At 45.2% G+C, this 9,165-nt stretch overlaps 1 pseudogene; it reads left to right on the top strand.

Moving 5' to 3' along the window:
- The first annotated feature begins 369 nt into the window (after positions 1 to 369).
- Positions 370 to 486, top strand: LOC124556952 (annotated as a pseudogene).
- Positions 487 to 9,165: the final 8,679 nt, after the last annotated feature.

Here is a 9,165-nt window from a genome sequence, read left to right as displayed (position 1 = left end):
CCCCTTCCTGGGACAATGAATTCACGGTGTTCTTATTTCAATTTCCAGGAGTGTATATAGCACCCTTAGAATGGCTACTAGCTGCGGCTGACGAAATTCCTGATTCACATAACCTCACGCAAATTGGAAGAATTCCTTGGGAAAGTTAACTACTACACACAGTTCATCCTTCAGGCAGCAGGCGTAATGTGTTCCTTCAAGAAACTATGTCGCAAGGGCGCCTACTTCTCATGGTTTGATACAAGTTGCAAGTGTTACATATAATGAAGCAAAAGTTATGCTTAGCATGTTGCCCGATTTACTACTCTCCTGTCAAAACACTGATGGTAACAGGTGACATAGATTATGTGCAGTCCTAGACAGAGAAATGGCAACGGCCTTGCCGCAGTGGATACACTGGTTCCCGTGAGATCACCGAAGTTAAGTGCTGTTGGGCGTGGCCAGCACTTGGATGGGTGACCATCCTGCCGCCATGCGCTGTTGCCATTTTTCGGGGTGCACTCACCCTCGTGATGCCAATTGAGGAGCTACTCGACAGGATAGTAGCGGCTTCGGTCAAGAATACCATCATAACGACCGGGAGAGCGGTGTGCTGACCCGTCCTATCTGCATCCTCCTCTGAGGATGACACGGCGGTCGGATGGTCCCGGTAGGCCACTCGTGGCCTGAAGACGGAGTGCCTAGACAGAGAAATCCAGACAGTCCCGAACAACCTATTTCCTTAGCTTCAGAGACAGCTCACAGGCATTATATTCAGATTGAAAAAGAAACATAAGAAACAGCGTACACCACACTTATTTATCTACATGGCACAAGTTCCATTTCGTCACGATTCCCAAGCCACTTCTGAGACTATTTAGTCCAAGAGAGAAAATAAAATGAAGAAGTAGCGCAAAGGCCCTAGCGATGGTCTTTTCTTCTAAACGCCTACTACCACAAATCAACACGGAAACATGCAATCGCTGATGACCTGTCCCCGCAAACCTTGGGACAGGACTCAACCATTTATAAAGCTAAGGCAGCCTGTTTTCAATTACATATTGAACTCTGGAAAGCAGTGAAAAACTTACCATTGACATCATATATCACTGCCGAAGTTCTGAAACAGGTGGACAAGTTCATAAAAACGACTGGTCAGAGAAATGCCCACAGACATTCAACTGCATTTTTTCTAGATACTGTGCCAGTGAGTAGAAACTGTGACTGGCGTGCCAGCAGCGAGTAAAATACACTCCTGGAAATTGAAATAAGAACACCGTGAATTCATTGTCCCAGGAAGGGGAAACTTTATTGACACATTCCTGGGGTCAGATACATCACATGATCACACTGACAGAACCACAGGCACATAGACACAGGCAACAGACCATGCACAATGTCGGCACTAGTACACTGTATATCCACCTTTCGCAGCAATGCAGGCTGCTATTCTCCCATGGAGACGATCGTACAGATGCTGGATGGAGTCCTGTGGAACGGCTTGCCATGCCATTTCCACCTGGCGCCTCAGTTGGACCAGCGTTCGTGTTGGACGTGCAGACCGCGTGAGACGACGCTTCATCCAGTCCCAAACATGCTCAATGGGGGACAGATCCGGAGATCTTGCTGGCCAGGGTAGTTGACTTACACCTTCTAGAGCACGTTGGGTGGCACGGGATACATGCGGACGTGCATTGTCCTGTTGGAACAGCAAGTTCCCTTGCCGGTCTAGGAATGGTAGAACGATGGGTTCGATGACGGTTTGGATGTACCGTGCACTATTCAGTGTCCCCTCGACGATCACCAGTGGTGTACGGCCAGTGTAGGAGATCGCTCCCCACACCATGGTGCCGGGTGTTGGCCCTGTGTGCCTCGGTCGTATGCAGTCCTGATTGTGGCGCTCACCTGCACGGCGCCAAACACGCATACGACCATCATTGGCACCAAGGCAGAAGTGACTCTCATCGCTGAAGACGACACGTCTCCATTCGTCCCTCCATTCACGCCTGTCGCGACACCACTGGAGGCGGGCTGCACGATGTTGGGGCGTGAGCGGAAGACGGCCTAACGGTGTGCGGGACTGTAGCCCAGCTTCATGGAGACGGTTGCGAATGGTCCTCGCCGATACCCCAGGAGCAACAGTGTCCCTAATTTGCTGGGAAGTGGCGGTGCGGTCCCCTACGGCACTGCGTAGGATCCTACGGTCTTGGAGTGCATCCGTGCGTCGCTGTGGTCCGGTCCCAGGTCGACGGGCACGTGCACCTTCCGCCGACCACTGGCGACAACATCGATGTACTGTGGAGACCTCACGCCCCACGTGTTGAGCAATTCGGCGGTACGTCCACCCGGCCTCCCGCATGCCCACTATACGCCCTCGCTCAAAGTCCGTCAACTGCACATACGGTTCACGTCCACGCTGTCGCGGCATGCTACCAGTGTTAAAAACTGCGATGGAGCTCCGTATGCCACGGCAAACTGGCTGACACTGACGGCGGCGGTGCACAAATGCTGCGCAGCTAGCGCCATTCGACGGCCAACACCGCGGTTCCTGGTGTGTCTGCTGTGCCGTGCGTGTGATCATTGCTTGTACAGCCCTCTCGCAGTGTCCGGAGCAAGTATGGTGGGTCTGACACACCGGTGACAATGTGTTCTTTTTTCCATTTCCAGGAGTGTAATTTCATCATTTCCACAACTTGAGGTTAGAAATCCTGTTACTTCTACATCAGAGCCATTGAGGAACGACGTGGAAGAAAAGTCTAGCCTGACAACATAGGCAATGGCTAGAATTCACCAGCGACCTCGAACTACCAGAATACAATTGAACTAAGTGTGGCCAATAGCTGCAGGCCCCACGGCTCACTTTACATCTACATCTATAAGCGGCAATCCACCTCAAGGTGTGTTACGGAGGATACTTTGTGTACTATTTTCAATTCCCCTTTTTCATGTTTCAGTCCCGAATGATTCGCTCCAAGAACAAGTGTTGGTAAGCCTCCGTGTAGGTTTGAATCTTTTTGATTCTATCTTCACGGTTTTTCGCGAGATATACGTAGGAGGAAGCAATATACTGGTTGAATCTTTCAGGAGTGTACGCTCTCGGAACTTTAACAGTAAACCAAACCGTGATGCAGAACGCCTGTCTTGCAGCGACTGCCACTGGATTGGGTTGAACATCTTTCGGTACTCACCAAAACTGTATTTATTTGTTCCGTAATCTTTCTCAAATAACCAATGTACTCTTTGGACTTGGCGGCAGCTCAGTACTTCTTGCCCAGTGGTTATGCTGTCAAGTGATTGAATGGGTTTCTGTCACAAAATACTGCCGTCAACGGATCCGTCTTTTATCATGCAGAAGAGACCATCATCAGATCTCAGTACTATGATAAAACTAGCGTCTCCGGATACAAACAACCATAGCAAACACAGACTCAGTCTCAGGACTATGCTGAAATTAGTACGGTAAGGTCGCGAACTAAGCAAGTTGCCAGGTTTTGTAAAACCCGGTCTTCAACATTCGTTGAATACCATTAATTGATACCATCAGACGACGTTAAAAACGCATTCTTCTTGTTCATATATGTCCCTAACCATATCTTACTTGGGCAATAGGAATTTACAACATGTGAAGTCTTAAGCTGCTGACTGAACTCGCCTACTGTGTTGGTGAAAACTGATTCATCAACATCGAAATGTCTGCTTAGAGCAAAGTTATGGGATGTGAAGAATTACGTGTGTTACATTCACTGAATCGTTTCATACAACACGCAGGCACATCAAGCAACACTTCCAGCTTTTTAACGAGAAGCGGAGGGTAGTTTGTCGTTAATTTTGATACTAATGCCCAAAAGAAAGCTGCAGAATACCAGTTTTTGAAATAGAAATAATAGTGACAGAGGAGGTAGAAACAAAATGACATCTTGGTTTAGACAACATTTCTGAACGACGGCGCAAGCTAACGTCTGATCTACTCAGAGAACACGAATAGAGAAAGTTATATAACACGCTGAACGCCATCGTTGACTGAATGTGCTGGCCTTAAGGAACAGTTACTTGATTTTTACTAGAACTGATCAGCACACCAAGAGTATGATCCATATATACAATAAAAGCACCAAAGATTCAACTAATGCAGTAATGAATTTAATACACGAGGGCGTGCTGAAAAGTAATGCCTCAGAATTTTGTGTGTGAAAACTCTTAAAGCTTTTTAAATAAAACTAACGTCATTAATATTCTACATCTTTATTCTTCATTTCTACATATTTATTTCTGAACATAGTCACACTGGTGAAGGAACATATTTCTCCCAACGAGATACCAGTTTCTTCATACCGTCACGCCGGCCGATGTGGCCGAGCGGTTCTAGGCGCTTCAGTCTGGAACTGCGCGACCGCTACGGTCGCAGGTTCGAATCCTGCCTCGGGCATGGATGTGTGTGATGTCCTTAGGTTAGTTAGGTTTAAGTAGTTCTAAGTTCTAGGGGACTGATGGCCTCAGATGTCCCATAGTGCTCAGAGCCATACCGTCACTGTAGAATGTTTGACTTCGTTGAAGGAGCCACAACCTCACCTATGCTTGTATAGCTTCATCACTATCGAAGTGAAGTCCTCGATGGTGTTCTTTAATTTTTGGAAACAGATGAAAATTGGCTGCGGCCAAGTCGAGACTCTATAGAGCATGATCGATGATAATGAACCCAAGGTGTCGGATTGTTGCAGATGTCGCAGCGCTCATCTGTAGTCTGGCATTGTCATGCTGAAGGAGAGGCTGCTCCATGTGTGGACGAACTCTTCGAATTCGAAACCCGATTACAGCAGCGACATACAAGTTGTTACGTTACCCACCGCCATGCTACACCCCAAAATTCCGAGTCCTCTAGCGGCAGGGACCTGTAAATGTGTAGACATAAAGAAGAAAGATGTAGAATGTTAATAAGGTTTTCTGTTTAAAAATCTTAGAGTTTTCACATAAAATTTTGGAGACGTTACTTTTCAGCATGCACGCGTAATTACACTACTGGCCATTAAAATTGCTACACCAAGAAGAAATGCGGATGATAAACGGGTATTCATTGAGCAAATATATTATACTAGAACTGACATGTGATTATATTTTCACGCACTTTGGGTGCATATATCCTGAGAAATAAGTACCCAGAACAACTACCTCTAGCCGTAATAACGGCCTTTATACGCCTGGGCATTGAGTCAAACAGAGCTTGGATGGCGTGTACAGGTACAGCTGCCCATGCAGCTTCAACACGATACCACAGTTCATCAAGAGTAGTGACTGGCGTATTGTGACGAGCCAGTTGCTCGGCCACCATTAACCAGACGTTTTCAATTGGTGAGAGATCTGGAGAATGTGCTGGCCATGGCAGCAGTCGAACGTTTTCTGTATCCAGAAAAGCCCGTATAGAACCTGCAACATGCGGTCGTGCATTATCCTGCTCAAATGTAGGGCTCCACAGGGACCGAATGAAGGGTAGAGCCACGGGTCGTAACACATCTGAAATGTAACGTCCACTGTTCAAAGTGCCGTCAATGCGAACAAGAGGCGACCGAGACGTGTAACCAATGGCACTCCATACCATCACGCCGGGTGATACGCCAGTTTGGCGCTGACGAATGCACGCTTCCAATGTGCGTTTACCGCGATGTCGCCAAACACGGATGCGACCATCATGATACTGTAAACATAACCTGGATTCATCCCAAAAAATGACGTTTTGCCATTCGTGCACCCAGGTTCGTCGCTGAGTACACCATCGCAGGTGCTCCTGTCTGTGACGCAGCGTCAAGGGTAACCGCAGCCATGGTCTCCGAGCTTATAGTCCAAGCTGCTGCAAACGTCGTCGAACTGTTCGTGCAGATGGTTATTGTCTTGCAAACGTCCCCATCTGATGACTCAGGGATCGAGACGTGGCTGCACGATCCGTTACATTCTTGCGGATAAGATGCCTGTCATCTCGATTGCTAGTGATACGAGGCCATTGGGATCCAGCACGGCGTTCTGTATTACCCTCCTGGCCCCACTGATTCCATATTCTGCTAACAGTGATTGGATTTCGACCAACGCTAGGAGCAATGCCGCGATACGATGAACCGCAATCGCGATAGGCTGCAATCTGACCTTTATCAAAGTCGGAAATGTGATGGTAGTGTCTATCCTTCTTACACAAGGCATCACAATAACTTTTCACCAGGCAACGCCGGTCAACTGCTGTTTGTGTCTGAGAAATGGGTTGGAAACTTTCCTCATGTCAGCACGTTGTAGGTGTCGCCACCGGCGCCAACCTTGTGTGAATGCTCTGAAAAGCTAATCATTTGCATATCACAGCATCTTCTTACTGTCGGTTAAATTTCGCATCTGTAGCACGTCATCTTCGTGGTGTAGCAATTTTAATGGCCAGTAGTGTACGAGAGATTCTGTTCCGAAACTATTGACGACTGCAGACTTATCTGAGTTCTGAGGAGGCTCACTGTCTGTCAGTGAAAGATAATGATCAGTTTATTAAAATGTAAATAATTTGTTACTGACTTCCTGCAGGCTTTCTATTGCAATTAGAACTGCTATAAAGAATTTTCTCCACATGTTGCTGCTAGGTCACCCTGTAAGAGGTCCGAGCAGATGTAATTTCGATGTATTGCTCACGCGCTGCCTGCGATATGTAAGGTATAAGAGAATCTCAGACCAGTGAGCAGTGTTGACTGGAGCAGGAACTGTGTAGCTGTAGGAGTAAGTAGTTGCTAGTGAACAGTCTTGTCTGGTGTATCGTGTTGGCTGGGCCGGTCGTGGTGCAGCGATGCCGGAGCCTGAGCATTATTGTATAAGGTAAAAAGCAGCCTCGCGCATATGTAGTATTGTTATCTCAAGTCCAATGTAAATGTTTTAAACATCTCCTAATAATAATCTTTCTCATAAAAAATACCTTTTAACAATCATTCATTTCAATTTAAAAAATTTACTAACTTCTCCAATCTTTGGTCATCCCAATTATTGAAAAGAAAAATCAGTTGTTTCCTTTTATAAATGTCAAATCTATCGGCCAGCATTGCACAGGGCTGTGCCAGAAAAATTTATTGTAAGAGCAGATATATATGCGTTATCCGGCGACTTCATTGAGGTAAGAATTTTTCTTTTTTTATTCAGAATGATCTTTCAGGGCCATGACGCAGCACTGCTGATGTCCAAAATTTACCAGGTTAAATTCACAGTCAATTATTGAAAAGTTATAAGTGAGCGACAATTTAATTGAGAGGTTAGTTACATTGTATTATTACCAGGTTACTGAATTTATTTTTTTATTGGGACGTTACACTGAATGTGAATGACATAATTATAATTTTTTACTGTCGAGAAGTTTAGGGATTTTTCTGTTTTGAGGTTACACTAGATGTGAAAGAATTTTGTGGGGAGGTTACAACCCACTGAAGAGAAAAGAAGAAAAGAGCGGAGGGAGAGGGGAAGCTACGTCCTTCGGAGATCTGTGTTGGCACCGAAGCGGTCGCTTGTTAACGATAATTTTTTTCCTGTCAAGGACACCAATAAGAGAAGGAGCATCCTTTGCGTGCCTTCCAGTGATATAAAATTGGTAACTGGATTAACTGTTATATATTTGGGAGCAGTAGGATAAACGTACTCGTAATTTGCGGTCTCGAGGACGCTCGTGTTATAAATTGGGAAAAATAAGTAACTCTGCCATTAATACTTTTTTCAGATCGCAGTGACAGTTTCGGAGCAAAATAGGGCAACTGGTTTCGATGAAATAGTCTCGTTCTGATGATTCTATTACGGTGCGAAAATATGCGTGACACTGACTTAACAGTCACATTTCTCAGAAGATGATAAGTGGTCAAATCTTCGTGTGTTCCATGGCGGACAGGTAGCTTTATAATCCTGTTTCTATCACCAGCTGAACTAAAAATGGATAACGATGTGCTTTATAGTTGGATTATTGAGTGTCCGCGGATCTGCAGACGCCTTGTCGACTGGTCTCAAAAGTTTAGTTTTCGTCGTCCTTTCAAAATACTCACATCACAACAGATTTACACGTTTCACTGTTATGTGTGAGCTGATCTGCACCGTTCAACAGACTGCACTTAAACGGTAAAAATGCTGGAATGATTGCGCCAAAGTGGCACCAACAATGGTTTTTGAATGCACAGACCATATCTCTTATTTGTATACGTAGAGTGAAGCTAGCCGGGGGATATTGTTGTAGTAAGATCCATATATGTGAAGACTGGCCAGCTTAATAATGAGGAACAGATTGACGGGATACTCCATTAGAATTTAATGCTGAAACTACTGGATGCTTATCTAGTGGGACGAGGAAGGGGTCATTAAAGTTTAAGGATTACTGGAACAGCAGATCAACGACCGAAGCTCCGTTAAATCCACAACACAGAATATAACGATTCCTGAAAAACACTTGTTGCTGACTGGTGACTGCTGGACGCTTGTAGCTTGATTATTTAGATCTGTGTTTAGTGCTGACCACACAAGTCCATGAGCTCTTGCTGTTAACAAGGCAGTCTGAAACATAATTATGGGTTCCGTACTTAGGCCTGTTGGTTTATCGCATCATAACTTAAACTTTCTACATTTGGGAGTTTAGAAGGGGTCTTATAAAAGACTACCTGGAGACCATTTCTGTCCAGGGTGAAGTTCGCATTGAAGGCTTGAAGAGGATTTCGGTTTTGAATATAATCATCAGGTCCCCATTTTACATCAATAGGGACCCAATCCACCAATTATAGGTCGATGTAGAAGTTTATTGGAGTTCATCATCCTGCAATCACTTTTTCGCAATAGTTTGAGTACCACTTTTGTGACCATCTTCACTTCTTTATTAGGATCAAGTATTCATCTCGGACCTACTTCAGTGTTGTGGTCTTTACTGTTCATCTACCTCATGGTAGTATCGGTGACTTAAGTGGGCAAAGAGTGTTATTGCTGTGGAAGATTCTTTGCCGAAGGAATGTAAAACTTGGTTGTTAAAATTTGCAAAGGGTTCACTGAAATACCAGGGCTCTATTTTAAATAGCATTTGTAAATTTAGAGAAAACTTTTGAAAATGTGGACTGAAATATACTCCGAAATTCTGAACGCTGCGGGCATAAAGCACAGGGAAAGGAGGTTGTATAAAACTTGTGCGGAAACCAGACTGCAGTTATAAAAGTC

Source organism: Schistocerca americana, chromosome X (assembly GCF_021461395.2).
Source record: "Schistocerca americana isolate TAMUIC-IGC-003095 chromosome X, iqSchAmer2.1, whole genome shotgun sequence".
Lineage (NCBI taxonomy): Eukaryota > Metazoa > Arthropoda > Insecta > Orthoptera > Acrididae > Schistocerca > Schistocerca americana.
Note: the sequence above shows the minus strand (reverse complement) of the source record. Positions and strands in the feature narration are given on the sequence as shown.